This window comes from Xiphophorus couchianus, chromosome 10 (genome assembly GCF_001444195.1).
Source record: "Xiphophorus couchianus chromosome 10, X_couchianus-1.0, whole genome shotgun sequence".
NCBI lineage: Eukaryota > Metazoa > Chordata > Actinopteri > Cyprinodontiformes > Poeciliidae > Xiphophorus > Xiphophorus couchianus.
This window is the reverse complement of record NC_040237.1, coordinates 3,939,557-3,965,778: the sequence shown is the minus strand read 5'-3', so window position 1 is coordinate 3,965,778 and position 26,222 is coordinate 3,939,557. Positions and strand designations below refer to the sequence as shown.

Sequence of the window (26,222 nt, the reverse complement as noted above, 5' to 3'; positions counted from 1 at the left end):
CTCATCCAGATGATCACACACTATTAAATAATATTTCCACTGTTACTGCACATATTTTTTCTGCACTAATACATCGTATTTTAAATAGTCTGCTTTTCCCGGTTTTCAATATACATAATCATTATGTCCCTTTTTGAAGGACTAGCAATAGTTAATGGAACAATGAATTCTGCTCTCAAGCAGAAAAGGTCAAGAAAAGTGTCCGGACATCAATTCATGACCCTAAGGGTCAAGCACACTTAAGGTGTGCAGCTTAACAATGATTCAAAGCACACCACCCACCTCCTTTGAGTGGCTGAAGGAAAAAATGGCGAAGGTATTAGAGGGGCCTAGTCAAAGTCTGGACCTACATCCAATTGAGATACAGTGGAATGACAGTTAACAGGCAGTTCATGCTGAAAACTTCCAAACAATATAAGAATAATGATAGCACTAACACAGAATAAATACATTTCAGTAGAATTTAAATATTCAACACATTTTATTATTTTGTAATATAATGTTGTTATATTTGATGCTTTTCTGAATTGTTATCATATTATCTATAATCCAATTAGATTTTTTTTCTCCAACGGAATACATTAAAACGATCTTTGAAACTTGGTTTAGGAATTAAGCAGCAAATACAGCCAAGACCGACATATCTGACAAATCTGAATAATTTTCGGTGAACTTTCTGAACAATCTTCTAGTTTAAATAAAAGTTATTGCTAAAAATGAATTCTTAAAATTCTACAGACAAAAACCTTACAACATGGAATAATTTAAACAATGTACATGCGTAAATGCAAACAATGAATCAAACAACATACTTACAAAAATAATAACAGAGGGGGGACAAAAAACTATAAGGATAAATGAAATCTCTTGCCTCCCCATATGCCAGTGAAGGAGCTCAAAGTGTCCTTCATTATTCATGTCCTCAGAGCAGGATTTGAAGCAGCTTTGCTTCTCTTATCAATCATTTATCTGCTTTCCAAAGACACTCTGACTCTCTGGTGTCAACTCAGACTTGAAATGGCTTAAAAATCCACCAAGCTGAGGTCCTGCTTCAATTAAACAAGGCAACCGTGAGCCTCAAACGCCTCCTTGCAAATTGGACAACAGAGCAACACACAGACTGTGATCCCAGGTACTCTGTAATCTCTCAATCATCCAATACAAGAAGCTCTGGTCTTATAAATAAATAAAGAGAATGTCAGGGTGTATTTTTACTGACATGTCGACATGTACTTCTGTTTTTAATGTGACCTGGCAGCAAAACGTGAGATTTAGACAGAACAAGATAACACATTGTATTTTCTTTTTTTTTTTGTTATATTAAAAACAGATATGCTTATTCAAATCATCGCCTCTCATCTTCTCGTGCTGCCTTCTGTCTGAATAAGACCCCACTTCTTTGTCGTGCAGCAGACATGTGGGAAGCAGCAGTTAACAATCAAACTTGGTGGCTTTGTCTCTGTGTGGAGTCCTAATGAAAGAAAATTGTTTGGAGTTTTTTGGTAGCAGTCTCCAATTACGGTCTTCATGCAAGTGTTCACTGCACCGGAACTTTTCCATTTCATCATTTGCATTCAAGCCAAGCAGCGGCGTGGCGGCGACGGTGGCAGCAGAAGCACAGCAGACCGTGTCATCCATGGACAGTGGGGGGATTTGTCCAAGCAGCACTGCTTTCCACGTTTAGTTTTTTTTCTTCTTTTTTTTTTGACTGTGGAAAGCGTCATGTCTATACGAAGCACAGGTGCAGCTCTTTTCATATAAGCCGACCAAGTGAAAAAGAGACTCCCCTTAGCTATGTTTCTCAAATAAAATTCTTTAGGTCAACTTACTCCCTCTCTCATTAAGAGGTAAAACGGTGAGGCAAGAAAAACATTATTATTCGCATGCCTGCAGGAAGCATTCAGCTCACTGTTGTGTGGCCAGAAAGCCACTGATGCAATCCTTCTCTAGCTCTCGTAATGGATTTGGGCAGAAGAAAGCAGGATTATTTGATGCAACTTCCACCCAAGAGACCAATTCAGTCTGTCAAATCAATACTAATCAACGGGGAGATGACAAGAGATGAAATTCGCCGTGCTGAAGCTAGATACTTATGTATCAAGATTTACAACCTTCAGGCTGTTTCCCCAGCCTAATCAAGACCCACATAGTACATTCACTCAGCTGGTTTTAACTTGGGGAAAAATTGAGACACTTTTTTGAAGTGGTTCTGTGATACACCCATGTTAAACTTGGATAGGAAAAGGAGCCGCCTGCCACAGAACGTTTTATACTGACTATGCATTAATTCATACCTGTCTGGAAGACGTTTCATACCTCTTTTGGCACAACTCGTCTCATGTCTTTCTGTACAGGATGTGGATATGACTTAACTGAATGTAATCTCCTTGAAGAGGTTACCAAGAGTGAATTTGGTTTAACTATAGCTCATAATTTGTCATTTTTAAGAGAGTTAAAGTGGTCCAATCAGTGGAAATAGAGTAAAATATTTTATTTTTTCAAAAACAATACACAAGTAAAGTAATTATAGGTGACCTTAGAATATTTACCTTCATAAAAACGCAACTGAAAAGCAAAACATACTGATGATAAATTATTTAAGTGCATGGGTGTGAAACTGGTTTGACCCAGGGAAAGTAACAATCTACTTAATCAAAACAATAATCAAATATTTTTTCTTTTGAAGTTAGGTATGGGCAATTACCATGAGCAAATGAAACAAAAATACTATGATAAAGCATCAACTAATATCAGCATACTTGAAAATATAATTGAATTAAATTATTTTGTGCCCTGATATTTGTAAACGCTGACAGTCGCGTCTTCTTCACACTCAATACTATTGCTTCACGTTTCACCTTGAAACTAGACCCCAGAGTCCTAAATACTTGTTTCACCACAACATTCCTTACTGTAGTCTAAAAAGAAACACATTTCCCTGGGATCCCGGCGCTGTTTAATGGACTTTGGCAAAATTAAGAGGTGTGTTGGCCAAAATTAAAAATTTTGGCTTTTTCTGTAAACTAAACTTGACATTATCACATTTGGGTTAGAGGTTTTTTTTTATTTTATTTTTTTATTTATGTAAAGAATCTTAAAGCCGCCTCTAACAGTGCTCCAAGTTCATTGCAACATCATGCAAATGACTAATTTACAGCAATAAACATGTCAGCAAGCTGACGTCTGGCAGTGGGCAGCCTGTAGAGGGTGCCTTTCATCTGAGGGAAGAAACAACAAAGAGCAAGAGCTTTTCATGTTAACAGGAAACATATATTTAATGAGACAACCACTGAAGCCTCTGCTGCCTTGCTTAAACAGCCTGACCCCCTCACCGCAGCTCAGCGGAGCTGCCAAACAACAGTCACGGCAGTCTAGACGAGACCAAGCTGCAACTGGGGTGGTGTGTGTGTGTGTGTGTGTGGGGTGAGGCTGTAAGGAGGTGGGGGTGTCTCCTCAAAGCTCTTGTAATGCACAAGGAATTCGGTGCGGTCTCCTCGGAGCGGTGAGAGACGCACGAACGAGAGTAAAGAGGGGCGCGAGATCCGCACGGAGGTCAGAGCACAGCCCTGGAGGTGTTACGGGGAGTAAACGGGCATGAAAGCAGCAAACAGGGGTTGTGGCTACTCGCCTTCTCCAACTTCTTCATCTTCTGTCTGTTCTGCAGAAGCAGTGTCGTCGGGACGAAGCCATTAATCGATCAATCGTGGTGAATCGGTTATCGAAATAATCGCCAGATGATTTTGTAATCATGTCATCATTAACTGGACCACACAGACTTCAAAAAAGGCAATTTGTTGAAAGAACAACATACTCGGAGCAGAAATTAGGCCCAAAAAATCCTTTGTTTTTAATAATGTTCTATCCAGAAGTCCTCAAGTAGCAAAGTTTTAGCTTCACCTCCTTCACATTCTATTGCAAAATCTCCTATTAGGCACTTTTTTGCTATCCAGTTGCTAATTAGTTAATTAAAAAATTGTTAACAGATCAGTCATACACTATACCAATTGGTTTGAGCTTTTGACATATTGACGTCAGAAGTATTTTTTAGATGCAGATACACATTTTGCTACAAATAATCAAGCGTACACTAAACAAATGCTATGTTGCTGAATTTTGGGCTATAAAATGCTTATTTTCTTATTTAAAAAAGGTATTGCATTATTTATCCATTTGCATCTTACATGCAACGTATAAGTGTCAGGACCTGACTTTTTTTTAATCTAATTAATCAATTAATTGTTAGAGTAACCAATAACTAAAATAATTGGTGATTGCAGCTATACAGTGTAGGTCCTCATGCACGGGACACAGATTAGAACAGGAAGCAATTGTCATTTTCAGGAAAAAATCACCATCTTGTTCTGAAAACAAATAAATATGTCTTGTGTAGAGAACTCCGGGAAGGATGGCGGCAGTAGCATGTCAAAGGTTCGAGCCTGGTTGATGACTCTGGAGGCCGCCGCCGGTTGTCTGGAAAGCTGACACCGGCAGAAAGGCTCATGAATATTCAGCGGCCAAGTAAATGAGGCAGATAGCACTTGACATGTTTAACATCCACCTTTGGCACCTGCTGCCATGCAAAGCCAACAAGGTGAAGAAGCAGAACAAATACGTTAGGTTGTTTGTGGGCGGCTACAATCCCCGCTGATGAATGGGACGCTTTCTAAGAACAAAACTGAATGAGTTTCAGGGGAAGGATCTGGATGAGCTGGACTTGAAAACACACAATCTCACATCCTCAGTGAGATTCGTAGGTTTTCAAATGCCGGATGCATAGTTTTTCTGTTAAAACAAAAACTGTAGCCTTACGCAGTGCAATATGCTGACATTTCCATTCTAAGAAAAAAAAAAATCATGTTTCCCCCAACTATAATCCCTGCTGGTATCAAAATGTTTGCTCTCTAAATATTTACCAACCCAGAGTCACATCTAAAGCGCTAACATAGGCACCTTGAGACTTCCTTTTTTTTTCTGAGTGTTGTGTCCCAAAGGAAATGCAGTGAAAGCACTACAGATTATCTTGCAAGTGAGTAAACTATCTGAGCACACAACACATTCCTCCAACACCTCAAACAGCTCGGAGACGAGGGGGGAAGAAATCTGCTACCAACAAACAAACTGCTTGATAAAAAAAAAAAAAAAAAATTCCCTGTCGTATCTGCATGAGACAGGAGCGGAGAGTGTTTTGGTGCTTCCTAGGCAGCGTTAACACCGAGAAACAGAGACATTAGTAAATGTGTTACCAAGATAGGCAAAGTCATGTAAATATTGACACTTTGATAGTCATCAACAGGCTTATCCAGCAAACCTACCTGGTTAGAGCCATTTGACATCTGCTCAGTGCTATTCCAGGTAGGGGAGTTAAAGGAATATTCCACATTTCCAGTGAAATTTCAGCATCTGCCGGTTACTCAAAGCTTAAAATACTAAAAAAGGTTCTAGCATTTTATAGCTTGGATCTTTTAGAACTACGGTGAGGTTTTAAGCATGCTGGGTTTGTGTAGGATCTTAAAAACTAATTAGGTCCAACATTTAAAAATCTCAGTTTTACACCTTTTAAAATTCTAAATGTGTCCAGATATTCCGTAACTGCTCTAAAATTACACTTAGTTACATTTTAAATTTACATTCATTTACTGGCTGTTCCACAGACATTTTGATATTCTTTATAAAATATGTTTTATTTTATTGAGAAATGCTTTGTGGGGACAAAATAAGGCCTTGATATTCTCATTCTAAACCCTTGGAAGAATTCTGCTTTTAAGTAGCATGCTTAAAAAGCTTTAAGCAATTAAAATTTAAAAAGTTCCATTACAATCTCCAATATTGCATGTTTTTGACTACCTACAGATACTTTCAGGAAAGTACAGGAAACAGATACTTTCTGTAATTCATGCCAGACCTACACTTTAATCACATGGGTCTTACAACAGGTTTCAGAAATGTAAATTACTGAAACGTGCAGTAACACCGTTTTTGCGTTCTCCGTGCATCGTGATTTTGTTACACTCGTCACTGACATAAACACACCTGGACATGGAAAAATAAATATGTGACAAAAATGCATGGACTCATAGGTTGGTGGCACTCAATAAAAAGAGATAAACACTATAACCACTTATTACCCCACCACCATCACAGCTCCACCCCTTCACAGTACACTCCCTCTACCCCCACCCATCAATGATAAGCTGGTTTGCCAGTATTGCCAGCGCCACTCACGGCTCCTTTGCACAATCGCTCCACTGTTGCTGCACAGAGTGGACAACTGCACTTTGGACCTTTCAGGAGGGGAAAGCCTTTTATTGTGTTTCCCATAAGGGCATCCACTGTAGCTTATCTACAGGCTGCCAACTATACACACACACACACACACACACACACACACACACACGCACACCTCAAAACACTGCATTAAGAATATCCAAGGAGAGAAAACATAAACAGTAGCTGCTGTGTATCCTGTGCTGCTGCCATTAAGCCCCATACGACTAGTTTGCCTTGCTGCTGATTTTTCCGGTGCTTTACAAGAGAGAGAGCCATAAAAAGGGCGGCTGAATTATCTGTGCAGCCGGAACCCGACCCACACGCCGGCTGACCTTTTTGCACAAAGCAAGATTAAACATAATAGTGGAGCTGAGTTAAGTGATTGCGATTTATGAGTCCATTTAAGTTGATTCAATATAGGATGACAAACGATTACCTCTGTGAAAATAAAGCTTACATACAAAACAGCCCTGCTGCTGCACACAAACTCAGAGCTTTATCGAAGTTAACAATCAGCTTGGTGTCTCTCTGCTGCGGGTCTGGCTCAGTGGAGGGCTAAACAGAATTTTAAAAATCCATGACAAGAATGGAAGAAGAAGCTGCAATTTTAATACACACGGCTATCTGCAGGGTTTTTTTCCTCTCTCTTTTGTGAGACTCAAAGCCTATTAGCCTAAAAGAGATGAGTATTGAATAAATGTTACCCCTGAATCTGGTCAACTTGGCCAAATGGATTAAGTATATCAAATCCACTTTCATGAGTGCATTGAGGAAGTGTCAAAATGGACCACTTTCAATTTAGTTCCCAGATTTCTTCATCTTGCTGTAAGAACAAGCTGCTTCCCTTGCAAAAACAGGCTGAATCACATTGTTAAGTGTGGTCGGGGCTTTAAATTAGCCCGACATCATCCGCATATTTAATTCGCCGTGTTGCCAGAAAAAGAGTTACATGACTTTCAGGCACCCTGTTTGGGCTGTGAAGAAACATACGCAGCCTCCTTTGCACGCTCTCTCTGTTCACCCACATCCATTCGGATTTTATGACTCTGGTTAAAATGCAACCATTAAATATTCATGCACGAGGGCTTTCACCCGTGAAGCAGCTTCCCCGCTCTTTTTCTGCGAGCTTTAGGGGAAAGTGTGGAACTTTTTGATTTTAACTGACAGGAGCTAAATATTAAAACAGAAGCTTTGGGAGTTCAGCAAAGTGTTCGCTTCTCCCCTTCAATATCCCCCTTCTTGGCTTTTCAGGGCTCATTGTCCTTATAATTTCACAATGTGGCGAGACTCATAGGATAAATTAACATGACAATTCAAACAGAGGAGATGAATAAAAATCCACTCTGAGGGGCTGAACAGCGACGTTATAAGAATAGAAAGTTGATGATCATTCCAAAATGAGCATCGTGCTGCATACACTGTGAACTACATCTCTAAAATACATTGCTTATTAATTTTTCATTTGTTGTCCATGGTGTTTACTACACAAAACACTTTCCATTAAAAACAAAAGTGGTGATGCAAATAATTCATGCTTTCTGTAGAGTATTAATATAAAAAATATTATTACAGGTACAGAATATTACAGGCACATTTCAATAAATCACAATTTTACTAAAAAGTCATTTTTTTAAAATAAAGTTTGTGTATGATATTTATCAACACAAAAGTGATATTTTCCAAGTGTTGCTATTTAAGGCATTACAGCTTTTTAAAAATAATTTTTCCTCCACTAAACTTTCCATCAACATGCTGACATAAGGAACTCTCTAAACAAACAGCTTCTTTAGCAATGAGAGTCTGTGGCTTACCTTTCTTTGTTTAGAAATCTTGCCCACGTTTGTGTAGGTCAGACATGTCAACGTTCACTATAACTATGAAGCAATTTATAAAACATTCTGCGCCAATGTACTGCCTAGCAAGCATTATAAATCTAACAACATTTGTAGCAATGAAGATAGTAAAAAGTTAAGATGTCAAGCTCCATTTAAATCCAAAGCCAGCATGTAGGTTTAAACTTTTAAACTATGATCAGCTCTTATTTGGATCTGTTGATCATCCAATAGTTTTGGGACAGGAGAAGAGAAGCCACTACTACTTTTTTGTAGATAAAAATTCTCTGTTTAAAAAATGCACTATATTACAATCTTCTATATAAAAGCCATCATGAAAAGAAATATTTCACTTTTTGTGTAATGAATCTATATTTGTAATGTTTCACTATTTGAATTGAGTTGTTGACAATAAATTACCTTTTCAATATACAATGATATTCTGATTTACTGAGATGTACCTGTGTGCTCTGCAGGTACAGACTGCATCATCAATGACAAAGATTTTGCTGCAGAGAACATTAGGCAAATCTCTCCGGCTGTATTTGGGTAGATGTAATTCACAAACAAATCAAGGGATGCAACATTCAGGGCTTCTCCAAACAGTCGATTTCCTAGACAAATAAAGCCCAGTCCCTGCACTCAGGGAAGCACTTATGACAACAAGTTGCTATGAGTTCATTTAACTGCTGAACATCGTGAGGGAAGAATAATATGAAACCTTAATAATGTTCTTGTTGTCGAGTTGCTGAGCAGCAGCGGAGTCCATTTATTCTGAAATAATCATTTAGGTGATTTGAGAGTAACGATTCATGCCACTCACAAATGAACGCAGGACTGAACTAATCATTAAGCATATTTATGAATAATATTGTGTCAGCGAAATGCTGCCACAAGCAAGTCTGCAAGCCATCACCATCTGAGTTCGGATGTCCGCGGCACGACAAGCAGACAGGAGCGATTAGTCTTTCATCAGTCTTCTGCTTCAGCACTGACAAGATGATTGAGTTGAATCGAGCTGCTTTTTCCCTTTTTCTCACTTTGAATGAAGCCACTTGACAAAAAAAAAAAAAAGGAAGAGTCAAACTTTGCAGCACTTCTCATCCCAGTCATTGATTCTCCTCTAAAAAAATAAGAAAACAAGAACCAGAGGACAGCTTGTAAAACACAAATGCTTTCTTTCCACTTCAGGAAATTTTCATTTCAAAGAAAACATTGCCAGCACTGTCCATTCTCCTCCCATTTAGAATGTATAGAAAACACCCCAAAAAACACTAGAAGAGCTAAGATCATGTATAACCGGCTTTTCAATAGTACATCAGAGAGGGTTTAAAAAAAAGAAATCACCTCTCTGCCTCTTTTAAACAGCATTTAATCCAATGTAATGATTTACAATATGACAAGTCAGGCAAAATTTACTGTGACAGATTGAATGGGTCCCAACATAAATATAATTACAGCTCACATGATCCTCTCCACCTCCCTCTTCCTCGAGGAAGGGCACACAAAGATGAAGCAGGATATGCAGCCCGCAGTAATTTACTTTTTCAATTTGCTCCTTGACATTAACTGGTGCCAAAAAAAATAAGAAAATAGTCATGAACAACCACAGAGTGTTTTTGCAGTAACTGTACGTAAGGAAGAAAAGTTCAACAATCACAGGAAACATAACACGTCTCACATTTGTCTAAAAATGGGTTTTTGTGTATTATTTTACAGATGTAAAGTCCCCCTAGTTGCCCAACTTGCTGTTTTTCATCCCATCTGAATGGAACAAAACATAATGTAATGCCTCTTAAAATACTTGTAGCATCAATTAGCCTGAAGTCTAATATATCACCATAAAGACACAGAGAAGATCTGCAACAGACAACTTACTCATGAAAGACTATTGGCCGGAGTGTCTCTGTTGAGACATTTTAAGCTCCAGTCAGTCACCAACAGGATGGTCTCTATTTTTGTTTTTATTATTCTGTTCTCCAAATTTTTTCCGGTTTTAAATACTAAAAAAACTGGAAACACAGAGTGTTGTTGCAGTAATCATACGTAAGGAAGAAAAGTTCAACAATCACAGGAAGCACCTCCTGTGAGGTAGGTATTTCTATTTCAGGTAGAAATACCTGAATATATGAAATTCTTAGCTAGAGAAAATACAATGTTATCAAGATAATGACAGAGTTAACCTATTACTTCTACAGTATATATTTACTAGTCACAAGATAATAAGATAAACAACAGATTATCTTAAACAGTAAGGCCTCTCTTGTATTCTGTAAGGTTTTCTGAAGTGCAGCCAAAAATAACAAAATTATCCTCTGGATATCAGAAAGTTGTCCTTGAGAAAAGTTGCAGTCCGACTCAACATGCAGGGTGTAAAGTTATCCCCTTCATAGCTTTAAGGCTAGTCATCTGCCAGATTGTAGTAGTTACTTGATGTTTTTCTAGCTCTGTCAGCAGAAAGTAGTCCTCAGAGAAAACAAAGTAAACACATTACCGCAAAGGGAAATGAGTTAATTACCTCCTTTAAGTGGATGTGCAATTTTTGGGGCAAAACCAGTATAACCAACTTCTTTATACTCTGCTCAAATGTTCTGACCATATAAACCCAACAATTTTGTTCCCAAATCCTCCAAAAAGAGCAGGAGATGCTTATCTTTTACTTTTGTTTTTGATGTAGATGTCTAAAGTGAACATTTTGTCAAAAGTGTTGAAAGGTTTTGTTAACTAGCATTTTAAATGTTGGAGGTAAAGTCTGTTTAAGCACACAGATTGTGTGCCTGGCCTTCTAACAAATATGAAAGGACTAGATTGTGAATGTTTTTGAAAAAAGATTAGGTGGTCACTGATACTTTTTTGGGTTAAGATTAGAAATAGTTCAAAGCTTCAGGTCAACATTACAAGCAACCAACTGAATCACAGAGGTACTTCAAGCTTTGAAATGCATTTTTGAAAATAGTTAAATACCTAACAGTATTCTTTGATTAATCTCTGGTATGCGGATGTTTTGAGTCCTATTTTTTGTTATCATTCAATCTTACTTTGAGCTGAGAAAGAAATAAAAGTAAAATAAACAAAAAGAGATTACTGGTTTGGGGGGGGGAGAAGAAAAACAAAAACAAAAAAGCATTAGTTAATGACTCAAATAAAAGAAAACCATACAGTGGACGGAATTTGAGATGCACTTTTCTTCTGGGTAAAATGGACATTGATGAACAGACAATCTGGCCGTGAGGTGAGGAAACAGAAACATTTTAACTACTGGGAGAGTTGATGAGTGGCATGAGAATCAGGTGTGGCTAATCAGGGGAGTATCAGGTGGAAACAGATCTTGGAAACTGAAGGAAGATGACAAACTAATAAAACTTAATGAATACAATGGGAGATAAACCATAACAAAAATATGATATACTACCAATGGAACAGAAGAAAGAGCTAAGACACTTCATATGCTACCCTGGGTGGTGAGCCACATTGTATATATCAAAAACCACCACTACTGAACGGAAAACACCTTCTTCACATACATAGTACAGAGAAAAAAAATTGCACAGGCTACTTATAAGCACAAAAGTTGTAGAACACCTAAGTAAATATAGAAAAAACAAAACTGAACCAGATAAGATGAGTATTTAATAATGTGATGGCAATGTAGCATATCAAATTTGTCTTCAACTCTGTTTGCCCCATAAGTTATCAATAGCAAGGTGTGAAGAGGGAGTACAGTAACCACTTCTGCCTTCATTTATGGTAATGTAAAACACATATTAAACCAGGAACACACTGCGCACATGCATGGTGACACGAAGGATGCTGTGCCTTCGGGTGAGCCCTCTGTCTCCCTCCCTCCCTTCCCATGCCAACACCACAGCGTCTGTGACTCAAACATGCCCTCCTTTTAGAGCAGATGGTCAAAAATAGCGTCTACCGTCAACAATCTCTAAGCCGTAGGACCCGTCGGGCCGCGCACACACACCGTTTGCCTGCGATATATGTGTGTCATGCAACGCTAATCTGGTCAGTCGCAGCATTTCTCTATTTGATGCCGACAAAGCGAGAACACCCTGTTGTTAGAAACAAGCTTATGCAATCTGCAACTATAAATAGTTGTGTGAAGCCAGTCTGCATATGCGCCTCACTGTCTGTTTACACCAGGCAGCGCCGGCCAATTAATTAGCATTCATCATCAGAAGAAGTTGCAGTTATTATATCTGTGATTACCATGATTGTGGAAAATAGAGTCTTTTGTCTCCTCAGCAGGGATTCTGTTTACTTTCTGAAGCCGCTGAAGAGGACAGAACGACCCGCCCAAAAAATAAAAAAATATTGACACATGGAAACAGACGCAACATGTTTATAGACGAGTTATTTAAAGTCAACCTTGTGACAATGGCATGCATGGCTATAGGTCACGTTTTTTGGAAGCAACAGTATAAGTTGTATGGAGATGCAAATGTGCACAGAGTGACGCCTCACAAAATGAATTAGTTCCATGTAGCAGAACTGACAGGGTGACAGGTTTTCAAAGGATTTGGTTCGTTTGACATGGTGGAGTGAACGCAAACCGTATCAGCTGAAAATGTAACAAATGTTGCAATTTTGGTCCCCAATTGAACCCACTCTATCGGACTTTCAGGTGTGAAACAGCCTTAATAAATCCTCTGAGTAGTTGAAGCAGTAGTGCCAGTTTTTGTACGTGAAGATAAGAGTTACCTTAATTTTTCACATCCTAAACTGATGCAGGCATGAGATAGCACTTCACAAGACAGGCTCCGCTTTCACAGTACATATGAGGGAGTTTTAGTATCAAAAGATCTCACTACACACCAACTTTAGAAAAAGGCTCAGCTTCCCATCACTACTTTACATTAGATTATAACACAGGAAAATCTGAGATAGCAAAAATAGATGTGTAAATAAACTCTGATAAAAAAAAAAAATCAATAAAGGAAACATGAACATGTGAGGCCAGATCAGTGTCAGTAGCTTTATTTGTAAGAGGGAAAAAAGCAAAACAGAAGATGAATAATTGCACAAATATTTAAGAGAGATGTATTCAGTGATTTTCAGTGGTGACAGATTGTCTTTCTTCCAGTGCCCAAAGCTGCCATGTTCATGTACTGGCCTCAGCTTGCGGTGCATGCCCTGCACCTGGCTAACCAACACTGTGTTAGCATGAGGGTATGGTGTAAGCTGACACGCAGATTGTGGGTGGAGTGTCACTGCTGTCTACACATTATCATCAGTAAAAGGGTTTTTCCCCCTTTTCCCTTTTCTTCATGTGGCAGGGAAAGCAGTGCAATGTGGTCAAGGAGGAGAGTAAATCTGGTCAAACACTTAATCCCACTAAACAATTCAATTATGGGCCGGCAGTTACAATGATCCCAAGAGGAGAGAATTTTACTGGTTTTCTGTTTTAAAATTTTTTTTAAAAATAACATAAAATATTTGGCTTTGAGTTTGTAGGTTAAGACTAAACTGTACTGTGAAGAAAAGCATATAAAAGTAACCTTTAGTATTTTACTATTATTTCATTCACCAGAACATTTTTAATTTAAATACTCTGAAGTTGATCACTGTCGTAAGCAACTTTTCTTTAGTAATCCATGACTTCCTGTTTCTGCCAGGGTTCAAATATGATGCGACACAAAAGCCAATTTCTCTTAGGTGTTCATAAGTCAGGATAAACTAACTAATTTCTCAAATTTACCCAAATCTATAGACCGATAATTAAAACGTTCAACCTGCTGACCTACTTCCCTGTCTCTAATGAAGCAATGTATCCCCACAACATGATGCTGCCACCATGATGTTTCATTGTGGGCAATGATGTGTTCAGGCTGATGTGCAGGGTTGGTTTTCCCACACATAACATTTCACATATAGGGCAGAAAGTTCCATTTTGGTATCATGTGACCAGAGCAGCTGCATGGGGCAAACTTTAAAACAGATTTCTTATGTCTTTTTCTCAAGAATTACTGTTTTCTTGTTACTCTTCCATAAAAGTCAGCAAACAGCAGCAAGAAGTTGCATTTTGGGGTCACCAATTCTCCATAGTAACTTATTTGAAGGCCTTTAACATCTTTTTATCAGAACTGGGCAACTCCTGAAAAAAATGCTAAAAACTGTTGGTTATGTGTCTGTAATGTTAGAGTGTATCTATTAAGCTCAATGATTTGAGCTGTAATTTTATGGTAGCTTAAAATAAAAATAACCATCATAAATGATAGAGGAAAAAGACTGATGCCCGTAGATGAAAATGGTTCTACTTGTTATGCTTCAAAATCTCCCTTGATCCCGTGTGGCCGATCAATAACACTGATACAATCTCACTCAGACAAGCTTGTCAGGATAAAGACTCAGCCTGTTTACACTCTAGTCATCTAGAATACGAGTGTTTGCATTAATGTAGCACATCTGACAGATATCCAGTGTCTGGTTGAAGAATGAGCTCGATTTCCATTCATGCTTGATGTTTGACACATTATGACCACAATGATTACGCCAAAGCTCTCAACTTTCAACTTGTATCTTAGTTAGGGTCAGTCTGAGTCTATTTCTGGCTGCTTTTTTTAAGCTGCCAGTCTAATTTAAACAGCACGGATTCAAAAATTGAACCATTTTCAGACTTTTGCAGTAAGTAGGCAAAGGAAGCAAAATAATTATTATTATTGCTTTTATGACTTTTTGAACAAAGCACTTTGTTATGCTTTTTAGCTCAATTCTACCACAGGATAGAGAAGCATAAAAAAAAGGCAATCCAGGAAGCTGGTGGAAAATGGTGAAAAAATTACACCATAATTCCATAGTTGCATATCAGATGAACCATGATTTAGAAGTGTCTCTCCTCTAACACATCTCATTTGATGGATTCAGTTACACCCTGAGCATATCTTTGAGTTCTGTAGAGAAACGTACTTCAAGAAGAAGGTCTTGAAGTACGCCTTTTAGAAACCTCTGATCTGTTCTTCAGGTAACAGAACAAATGCAACAAGATATCTGAAAGTTGGAAATTCGAAAATGGATTTTTTTACCATTAACTTGGAGTATTTCTAAGCACTTACAGGTGAGGCCGACAGTAACACTCTGAGGAAGTTAATACAGAAAGTGGAACACTGAATGTCCAAAACTAAAATATCAAAATTATGAACATGGTAGCAAAAATTCTGCTATTGATGTTAACTGTGCAAGTAAAGCTAATTACAAATATGACACACAAAAGAGCTTTAAAATGCCAGCTCCACAAAGATTTTGTGTATGATTTAATAAAAATAGTACTTTACAAAAACTCCTCCCTTGCTCACAATATGTGATGACAAAACTGCTAATATGAACGGGAGACTTGACACAATATTTGTTAACGTTAATTACAGTGACAGAGAAATCAGAATTGGCCATAGTCAGCACTGGATGTTTAAATCTTAGCAATTAGACACAATATCATCTCTTATGCATCAGCAGATGCTTGGCAAATAGAGCAAGCTACTGGGATTTTTATCAATCTGTGCTTTACATCTCGACTGAAAACTTCGAAGGATCTGACAGTTTACATTTGGAAATGGAGAGTAGAGGATGGTTGGGGGAAGGGTCCTTGGGAAAAAGATTACCCTCAGACCTTTTCTTTGAGAGCACCAAAGGATGAGTGAAAGAGGCTCCCTGTGTGTTAGTAAATCCCAGTTAATTTTCTCTGTCAGAAAACAATGAGATATGGACTCCCGCAGGCTCTGTTGAATGTAACTCTAACACTTATTCAGAATCACCATCATTACTCAGAGGTGTGGATCCTTCTCCACTAAAAAGTTAACGAAAACCTCCAGAAGACCCGCAACACACCATGAATTATCGGTTAGAGCCTTCAGGAGCCTTTCTGTTGGACCCATTTTCTAATGGCAGGATTAAATCTCTAAAGATTTAAAATTCTGAGATTAGCAGCTGGTTTTGCAGTCTGTGCTGCAATTTCAGGGATGAATATGCAACACTATCACATGCTGCCAAATCTGACAACCCTTCACGGTTGGACCTTGTTTAATTTATAAAAGATGGGACTGCGGAGATGCCGGATGTTATTTATGATTCAGAGCCTTTCATTTGCACTTAACAGTGCAGCGATGCTCTTGTGTCATCATCTGTGTATGTTTTCACAGTATGTCACATTCAACATGCATGAGCCCGTGACTGCTGGGGGGCCTTGAAAGCTCCAATTAAATCCACCGTGGATTATGGCTGAAAGATTGGATCCACTTCTTTATTTTCCCCCCACAAAGTTGCACTCTAAATCTAACTCCAATTTAAATCCTAAAATGCTGCTAACAAGAAAAAAAACATGTAAACAGAACATAAGCCATTTTTAACTTCATTTTAACATAGATATGAAGTTGATAAAACAAAGCTTTCTCTCATCCGCTTTCAAAAGAAAACACCGCATCACAGCTTCAGCTTATTTTGTGCGATCATGTGTCTAAGTCCTGAAAAAGCCGAACCGCTAACAAATAAAACCACGAAAAGCAAAGCAACAGCCTCCCATTAGTCGACAACACATAGGCTTAACAGACTGCGAATTTAATTTGTTTTCAAACTGTCTAACTCGAAGAGACCAATGTGTGTATACAGATAATTAAAACCTCTTTAGAGGCTAATAGATGTGTTTTTTAAGGTTCAAGCATGGGAATAAATCTTTTTTTTCCAGTTATATAAATTTATTCTGAGTGACGCTACATTTAGAAGAGCTAATAGTTTCTCAAAAGTCCACATTTGACCTTTATCAAAGTTCTCTGGCCAGGTTAAAAGCAGAACTGAATGTATGAGTTCTGGTCATTAATTGGTAATATTGCAGTTATCATACTAGATGGAAGTGATCTGGAGAAGGTTATGTTTTATAATTATCTTTGTTTCTACACAATTTATCTGTCTATACTGATAATGTTCTAAAAGAAAATCTCAGGTTTTATTATTTAAAAAATAATAATGTCTTTGCTTAAGTGTGAGCATGTTTAAACTAATATAACTCTTTTTGGATAGAATTCAAAATGACATACTGCCAAATTGAATAATTGTTTCTTAAAAACATCCCAATTGTATCAGACTGCAGTGAAATCCAGACATATATTCATCCTCATCTTCATCTTTCTATCAGAAGCCTAAAGTTGTTGTACCAGCACTGACTGGTATTTAGAATTATTAATATTTTCTTCCACCTAAGGCACCACTTCCAAGAAAAACAGCCTCGAACATGATTATGTTTACAATATATAGGGCGTACATATTCATACAACAAAATTACTTTAGTTTTTGTATATTCTTTGCCCCTAAAATATTTCAGTTTTGCGTTTCACATTGTACAGGTTATGCTTCAGATAACGATCTAAAATGATTGATCTTTGTTTTGATTTTTTTACAACAAAACTCACTTTTAGCTCCACTACATCCATCGCAAATAATGTCCAGTCCAAAGAATCTTAAACAAAATTCAATTTATTTTACTTACAAACAAATGACACCAGAAATAGTCATTTTACAGCTATTAATCAGAAGATGTGTGTTATAGAAAACCTGCCCTCCAGCGCGGCTGCAGCTGTAAGACGCTGGTCCATTGTTGGGACTAACAAGGGCCACAGAGGTCACTTGCATTTTCACAAGGGCTTTGCCAGAGAGGATCGGGAGGCGAGAGGTAACATCGTTCTGTTTGGTATGGATCTACGCTAAAGCTTTTCCTATAAATTCCTAGTCTATTATAAAGGGGGTAGATTAGATTAAGTGAGATTATGCTGAGAGGGGCTTCCTAAAAAGAGCAAAGAAAGAACACATTGGTACTTAGCATGCAAGTCAACAGGGGGATTAGGCCAAAAGTACGAACAGAAATCCGGCACTGATATACGCTCATTTAACCACAGACTAAGCATGCGAGTGGTCAAAAACATTTAGCAGAAGCAGTTTTTAGCAACAAGTATCTACCTGAACATACACTTTCAGATTTTGGCAATGACAACAAAACTAATCAGATTTCCCTGTCAATCCCCTCCTTTCCTCTGTTTTTGTGCGAGTACAGTTTGTGCAACAACAACTCCGATCACCAATGCAACCAAAAATATGCACTGAGTGGTTGCACACTCTAACATGATTAAATGATGTGTGGTCTGGCGTCACTCCCGGCACCTCTCCCATCCCCTCGCTCAGCTCTGTATCTCCATCCCGCACGCAAGCAAGGGAGCCACATACAGATTCCCTTTCCTTAAGCTGTGTTTTGAAAATAGACGCTTCATATTACCAGTCAACACTGAGGCTGACAGGTACAGTCTGACCGTTCTCTTCCACCAACCCCCTCCCCCACCCCCATTTCTTTTTTATCTTCATAACAGATATCTGCTCATCCTACATTCCTGCAGCCACGTGTCATGGAGGTGGAGCGTCACAAATCATCACTAGCACACACATGAGGAATTCAGAGTTGGCATGTAGAGGAGGAATACAGGGTGTAATGATGAACAGCCAATTCTGAAAGCTGGAAGGAAAATTTAGACTCAGTACTGAAATAGTGCTATGATACCACAATCCAAGATAATTGTCTCTTGAGCTCAAACTATAGCTGGTAACATTTTAAATGATGAAATGATGCAAAACAAAGAAATGGCTCATTTGCAGCTCTAATAAACTCATATTTATCTTCATGTAAAACAATGGTCACTCAGACGACCTTTCTCAGTTAAACCTGAAAGTCTGAAAGTTAAGGTCAATTTGTGGTAAAGTGTTACCCATTCATAAGGGGTCGCAAGCTGGAACTCACCACAGGACTCTTACACAATGGAGAGTCACACAAGTCTTGCTGCAAAAGAGAAAATCTGACAAACACAGTCACAGAGACCGTCAATCTATAGGCATTTTGGTTCAGTTACGGCAACAAAAATGATTTTTACACAAACATGATTATCACCGATAGTGAGTAGAAATGTGCATGAGAAGGCATTTTAAACAAAGAGATTTAAAAGCTGGTTTAATATAGCTTTGAATGCATCTTAGGTTTTCAAAAGAGCATAAAATCTAAAACGATATTAAACTCATAATCAGTAGCATCTAAATGCAGCCTGACACAAGAGAAACCTCAAAGTTTAAGGGCCAGGACGACACAGTGAAACACTTTCCAGTGCCCTTGCCCTTCGCTCTTTGAGAGGGTGATTCATTCCAAGAATTTATTCCGTTAAGTAAAGACAACACAGAGCAGAATCTTGAGCGAAACCTACACAAACCTCCCACAACCTCTGACCGCCAAGGATGAGCAGTCAGGTCACCTCTGTTCCTCCTACAGAGCGCCTTCGGAGAATTCTCCTCGTACAGAAGCAGGTATTCCCGAGTCGTTTCAATAACATCATAATATCATGCCGCAAACTCACGCCCGTGTTTACCGGCTACTTATTCAAACACTGTTTTCAAGAAGGAGACTTCTCCTGCAAACCTTTGGGACAAGTTCTAATTTTTGCTCTAAGATTGCAGATTTAAAATCGCTGTTCAGACTGAAACAGATAGAAATTAACCATACACTGTTTCTAGAAGATCTTCACACTAAAGGAGCATCAGATAGATAATATACCAAGTTTCTAGTTTGCACACAGTAGAGCTCTGGGTTTCCTTGCAGGCTGGCCAGCAGTGCTTATGGAGGTAATGAGGCCTCTTGTGTGTCCTCTCTGATCCGAGAGCTGAATAATTTCCCATGTGGTGCAGCCATTTCCAGCTTCCGCCTTTACTCTCACCCCGGCAGGTGGGGCGGAGAGCAGAGAAACCTCCATCCTGCCCAGCCAACGTGTTGCTGTTGTCAATCAACATTCTGTATCCCTTCCAGCTGGAAGGAGAATATTCCCCCCCTTTTGGTTTCTACAATACGTAAGATTTGAACCCAAATTCAAACTTTAATCATTTTTTATTATTTATTTTATTCAAAATTTAATCAGTACTAATCTGCACCTGTTGTGTTTTTCTTTTCACAGTTTTGTTCATCTCTGCTTATGTGCTGATGCTTTTCACTGGTCAGTGGGAAACTGGGAGTTAATAAATGGTGTACTTCAGCAGCCCCAGACACACGTGCTGGGTTGCAGATCTCCGTTTCAATGTGTCTTTTGTCTGACGGCTGGTGTTTCAACATCCTCGACTTGAATAGAAGAAGGTCAGCCTGGTGGGGTCTGCCCTGTGGTTATTCAGGAGCACAACCTAGGGGCCCCATGGAGGTGGGGGTGACTGGGTAAGAGGCGTTGGGAAAGGGGAAGGAAAAAAATAAAAACTTCCCCTCTGTCAAGTTTTATGAAACCAGCTGGAAGTTTTAAGTTTCCTCAATCAGCGTTTTATCTCTTCATTGCCATCAAGTGTCTCCAGGTGCACAAGCAACTTCACATCTCAAATTAATAGGGCAATCATTGCCTCACCAAAATCTAAATAACTAACATATTTTGTATTCCTGCAGATGTTCTACCTACATGACTTTTTCAAAGCTGTGCAGAACAAACAGGTAACGCTGCAGGATCAGAAAGTACATGAGGCTGGCGTTGGCTGTTACTGCTACACACGTCAAGGGGAAATTCTGCTAATATTGGAACATTTTTGTTCGTTTTAGGTTTTGTATAAAAATCTCACACTTACTAAAAAACTGGTAATAGCTTCAATTTCAACTGTTTTTTTTTACTAGTAAACTAATGCCAGTTATCAATTAATAAAAATAGTCAGATTTTCTTTCACTGTTGGTTTTATAGCCTTGGCAAAAGCTTCATTATTAAAAAATATGTAAATTCAAGAACTTTACTGCTCATGCATACAGTAATTCCCAAAAAGCTGCATTTTAAAACAAACTGTTTCACTAGTTCAATACAAAAATCAAATCAATTCACCACACAACTTTTAGCCAATGAAAATCCCACATTTTTAGTTTTTAAAAAAAGAAATGTTATATTATGACCTACACAATCATGGGGTTGACAGCTGTCAAGCACATCACCACTGGCACGCTTGGCTAGTTGTTCGGAGCGTGCTGTATCCAAGCATGTGGATGGAAAATTGAGTGGAAGGAAAAAAATTAGGACAAAAAGGCCCACAAGCAACAGGAATAACCACAGCCACGTGAATCAAAGTAAAGCAAAGATTCCACAAGGAGAGAAAGTCATAAAAGGTCAATGGTAAAGCAGGTGGCTGTTCACATAGTTCAGGTTGCAAAGTTGCGAAGTTTCCACAATCAGTAAATTATTTGTTGAGCCATTCATTCCAATGCTGTCACTATGACCAGTGTCTTATCAAGTTGAAAGTGAGTGCTAGACAGAACATAAAGCCCTAAGAAAAGTATTGCATGCTTTTCAATACACTGGCATTTTCATATTAATCATAGTTTTTTTTAATAGTGTATTTTAATGTTCTTATTATCCATTACTCTTTCCTTCCACTTAACTTTCTATCAATATGCTTAGAGAACTTTATCAACAACCAATATCTTTAGCAATGACTTTTAGTGGCTTACCTTCCTTTGAGAGACATACAGTAAATGCAAAACTATCAGCAGTCTTCTTTATGACTGTTTTGGTCACAACATGACTACAATAGAACATTACTGTATTCACAGTTCTTGTCTTTATTGGTCTGATGTAATATTTACACTTTCTGAGAAACTGAATTTTGGGTTTTCAACCATTTTTAACCAGCATTTAAATATCAAACATAATAGAAAACAACAGGAATAATTCTTTAGTAGATCTTAATAAAAGAAGAAAAGAAAAAAACTAGCTGCTCCCGAAAGTGGGACTTTTTAGAAACGGGAGTAAAGTATAGGCTGCACGACAAAAACACACAGTCCCTCCCGCTCTGCTGCTGACAATAGTTAGGAAGTGGAACAGGGAGAGCTGTCTATTTTTTGGCTTCCTGGATAGATGTACAATGGATATAAAAAAGTCTACACACCTCTGGGTAAAACAAATATAAATGTAAGAAAAAGTTGCAGCATCCTTGTATCATAAGTTTGCACAGATGTAAACTTATGATACATCTGTGCAATGTATCATAACTTTGATACAAAGTTGCAGCATCCTTGTATCATACGTTTGCACAGATGTAAACCAACATATTGTTGAACAACGTTTTGTTAAAATTTCAGCATTTATTCTTCTTTGGTGAGAGTCTATGGTCTTCTCGCTTCTTGATTTTGCCTTTTTTAGCCATAGTTGTTTAGATTGTGACGATAGCTCGTCGTTGCAGTCACATTTTCTGTGATTTTGAAGCATGCTTGGGATCATTGTGACACTAAAACATAAAACCCGGTACCTTCCTGGCAGACACTTGTCGGTTTTGGGTCATAACTTGCTGGTATGTACAACTGATTACATGCACCTTGACAAAAAAGAAAAGAAAAAAAAAATCATTGTTGTATCTGAAGAAAGGTAACTCCAGATGGATTATTTAACTCAGGCCTGGCTGTTGTCTTTGGAAGAAAAAAAAAAACATCAGTCTTTCAACCATAATCCATAAACTCCAGAGTACATGAGATTTTTCTCACCTGTAGAACTCAGCCAAAAACTTATTGGAAATTCCTGCTGCTCCTTCAGCGTTACTGTTAAGCCATCGAAAATGAATGTCGGGCTTCTGTCAGCCTCTTTGATCTGTTGTCCATTTGTCAATAATATAACAAGTTAAGTTTAACTAATGTCACTGTTGTTTCATATTTTCATCTTTTAACCCATCTCCTGACTGCTACATTTTTAATATATTCTTGGATTAAATGTCAACAAAATCCTTGTAGAAAAGCAGGACTTTATTCACGTTAACTGCACCATTTTGTTGATATAATGGTACTGATAAAGACTGAATAGTGGAATTAAATCAAGTATTAGTTTATTTACTACATCGTCCCCTCAAATATGTGCTAATCCGTTGACTAATAAAGTCATATTTCACACTCAAAGTTTTGAAAAGACTTATCTTGCTCTCGCTATTAGTTGCATTAAAATATTAATTGGAACAGAGATGTGTAGATTATTTATTACCTCAGTGTACAAGAGACGGCTCCCCCACTCAATTCCAATTGGCTCCAAATTCACAATTTTTACTTTTTTTTTTATATTAAACTCGTAAAAAGCCAAATTCCTATTATGATCCAGCAGCACAGACAACCGCTTTGTATTTACCAGATCACACGTGTTTGTATTATCAAAGTTCAGAGGCGCTCATTTAAACATGACATCCACTGAGTGATCTGCACTGCAGTGACCGTGTCCACTGTTACTCTGCGGCTCACATCCCCGCAGCCATGTGCTTTGTGCACGCCGGGAGCTTAAATAGAACAAAAAATAAATAAATAAAAATAAAAATCTGAAACATACAAAGTCCGGTTCCCAAGCGTGCATAGAGAGAGCAAAAAGCGTGCACGCTGCAACAACGTAACCTCTGGAGCTGTTACGGAGATCAACGCGGGCATCTGTTCCTTCACCGAAACGCACAGCCTGCCTCTCAGCCGAAGGCAGCCTGGTAGTAAATAGTAATCACGGCTATTAAGAAAGCAAGCAGCGGTTCATTCTAACAGACTCTCTCCTCAGAGCCAGTTCAAGCGGTCACTCTATTGTTGGAGAAACAATCTGAGCCAAAGTGGAAACACACACGCGTTAAAAGCAAAATATAACCCTCCCACCGCAAAGCATTAAGTTTGCAGCCACTCACCGGCGTGCGATCTGGGGCAGAAAGTCCTCGGTAATAATTCTCGTCTCTTATTATCTGTTTCAGATATCTTCCCTTCCTCACACACACACTCTCTCTCTCTCATACACACACGGCCGCTGAGAATGGGACTGAGTAACTGAATAGACTCGGAGAGAGAGCAGTAAGTTGAAGTGTCAAATTACATCGGCTATTCTATTACCGAAGGGACCCGGAGCTCGGTGGCTGCTGACAAAACGTGTGGCGGATTTCTTGTTTTACCCGCAGTTGCCCGTCAGGGGGAAAGGGAGGACCCGGAGCGGAGCGGACTGCCGCGCACCTGGTTCCTGGATCAAATGGATTTTGCATCATGGACATATTTGACTAAATAAACAAATAATCACTGATTCTATGAAGGTACATCTCGTATGTTATAGTTTAATTTAAAATAATTACAGCTACAGAATAAAAAATTATTTACTGTTCTGCAGTGGAGAAACGCAGGTGTAGCTCTAGGTAAATGGAAGCATGCATTAAAATACACATTCATAAAAAATATAAAAACAACAACAAAAAAGACCCTACACAGCAAGGGCAAATTTACGACATAGGAGAAATAATGCTGTACATCAATTAAAAATAAAGTGTACAATTTTATCCATAGACAGAAGCAGCAATTTTAAGAAATTAAGAAAGAGTGCAAACAACAGCAGGGATGTGAACAATTATTAAGCTTTGTTGGGAGCAGTGGTGGTTTTAAACTTTAACAGCTCCTATAAGGAAGGATCTATGATGATGCTCCCGTGTATTCCTGGGATGCACCAGTCACAGAAGGAACTGTAGTTCTGCAACAGCTTTATGCATGGAGTGGGGGACATTATCCAACAATTATGTTTTTTTTGGAGGGGGTTTGCCAAAGGTCTATCACCACCTCCACTGGCTCGAGGGGGGCATCCCAGGACAGCGCTGGCCTTCCTGATGAACTTATCTAATAGATTCCTCCCAGTTCATTAATGGAAAATGGAGTGGAAGAAGAAATTGGTGGTAAAAGGAGCACAAGCAACCAGAATAACCACAGCCTGAAGAGGATTGTGAAGAAAAAAAAAACATTTAAATAGTTTTATGGTCTGCTGAAATCACTTTATTTCAAAAGCCATCAAACACAGATGGATTACAGGACATGAGCGGCAACTATTGCATGCCTTTTGATGAGTCACTTGTGAAACAGAAACAAGGACTAAGTGTTGTACGCAAGAATAGTAGTGGAAAGTCTAGTGCTTTTTATTCATTTAGATGACAATGGCTTAAAGTGGAAAAAATCCCCAAAATGTTGTCTCTCTAAAGATAAGAATATTTATAAAACCAAGAAATGCTATTTTCTGGCTTAATCACATATGCGGTAGACAGCTGAATTTGTCTAGCTTGCTTAATTTTTCTACCAGTTTTTCCTTCCACTCAGCTTTCAACCAGTATGTACAACTGTCAAGTGAGCAGTCTTATCTATTACTGTGTAGGCTGTAACATAACATTTCTATATAAAAATCACTTTTATGTGAAATATGTATATTTAACCTCATTGCACTGTACCCCTGCATAAAAACATTAAACCCATTGATATTATTCCTACATCATCCCAATGCAATTCAACCATAAAACCCTTACGATATTAGTGATTTATGCATGTAGTAATTGTGCTGCGTGTATTCATCACCCTTATATAAATTAAAATGCAAGATGTAAGGAAGTAATTAACAGCAATGAACACTTCTTACTGCAAATCCAGCTGCATTCCAGAATCCATGTTTTGCAGGTCACCGCTCTCTGATGAAAAGCTCTGAATAACAAAGACATGTTTGAGAGGAGCAGCAGCAGCAGAGGCATCAGCAGCAGCAGCAGGAACAGGAGCAGGCTGGGCTGAGCTCTGACGTCAAGGAGCAATGACTGGGGCCAAGCAGCATCCTTCCAGACTCCCTCACACACACACGCACACACTCACACACACTCATTCTGAGTGACCTGCTGCTGTCCACGGTGACCTGCGTGTAAGCAGCCATGTCAGAAGTCAGGAACACACCACCCTGCTTGTTGTAGCTGACTCTCCGGAAAGTTTGGATGCGAGCAGAAGCTCCGGTACCAGAAGTCATCATTGAATGCCCCCTAACTACCCACCCCCTCTCTGTCTTTCTGTCTTGTGCGTCCAGCCCAGCTGTCTAAAGTTAGAGCGAGTGATGAGTTGGGACAATAGGGGCCATTTGTCCTGCTAAAAGGTGACAGGAAGCATTGATTTCCAACATGCACATGAATTAGCTATGGTGTACTTTTCCTGCTCACTGAGATCCAAAAAAAATAATTATAATTGATTTGTTACACATGGTTTGCTATCTTGGAGCCTAAAGCTCCCATAAAATTTTATTGAGCTGTTAATTGTAATAAAACTCACTCCGGTTAAATAGATGATGGTTGCAAGGTGAGCCATAA

General features: G+C 38.6%; 1 protein-coding gene across 2 annotated transcripts in view; it reads right to left on the bottom strand.

Moving 5' to 3' along the window:
- Positions 1-23,978, bottom strand: part of LOC114152049 (zinc finger MIZ domain-containing protein 1) — a 124,201-nt gene extending 100,223 nt beyond the window's left edge. The window contains exon 1 of one of the 2 annotated variants that reach the window (XM_028029711.1): positions 23,769-23,978. The gene's annotated coding sequence lies outside the window, so the exon portion shown is untranslated. The remainder of the gene's footprint in view (positions 1-23,768) is intronic. The other variant, XM_028029712.1, reaches the window with a different exon arrangement.
- Positions 23,979-26,222: the final 2,244 nt, after the last annotated feature.